Here is a 528-nt window from a genome sequence, read left to right as displayed (position 1 = left end):
TGAGTGAGATGACCCGGCCCGTGGATCCTCATTCGACCCAGGCTGCAGGCCCAGTAGGGAACCCTTCAGCAGAACTCCCTGCAAACAGGCTAGAGGCAAGACCCACCCAGCTGATTCAGGAGTAGAACATCTTCCCAGAGAGACACAAAGGGTTCAACTCTAACGCCTGCAGCAGAAAGAAGTGGAGCACAGCAGCCAGATCCAAACAACACCCACCTGGAAGATTCTAAACTTTGTAGATCCAGACCTGGTGCTAACTTAATAACTCTATCTAAGCTCTACAGCAAAGCTCAGAAGACAGTGGTATACAGAATGACAAAGAGAAGGAATAAAATGCAGTCTCAGGCCCTAAGTCCACCCAGGATAAATGCACAAGACACTAGCACTGAGGAAACTGGAAATCACACACCAGATATCTCTGAAATTATAGCATTGACAGTAAAGAATCTACTGCAGAAAGGTATAGAAGAAATCAGATCAGAAATAATTTCAGAACTAAAAAATGTAGTGGTAACTATAATCAAAGAA

This window comes from Octodon degus, unplaced genomic scaffold (assembly GCF_000260255.1).
Source record: "Octodon degus isolate 3935 unplaced genomic scaffold, OctDeg1.0 scaffold00129, whole genome shotgun sequence".
Taxonomy (NCBI): Eukaryota; Metazoa; Chordata; class Mammalia; order Rodentia; family Octodontidae; genus Octodon; species Octodon degus.
Note: the sequence above shows the minus strand (reverse complement) of the source record.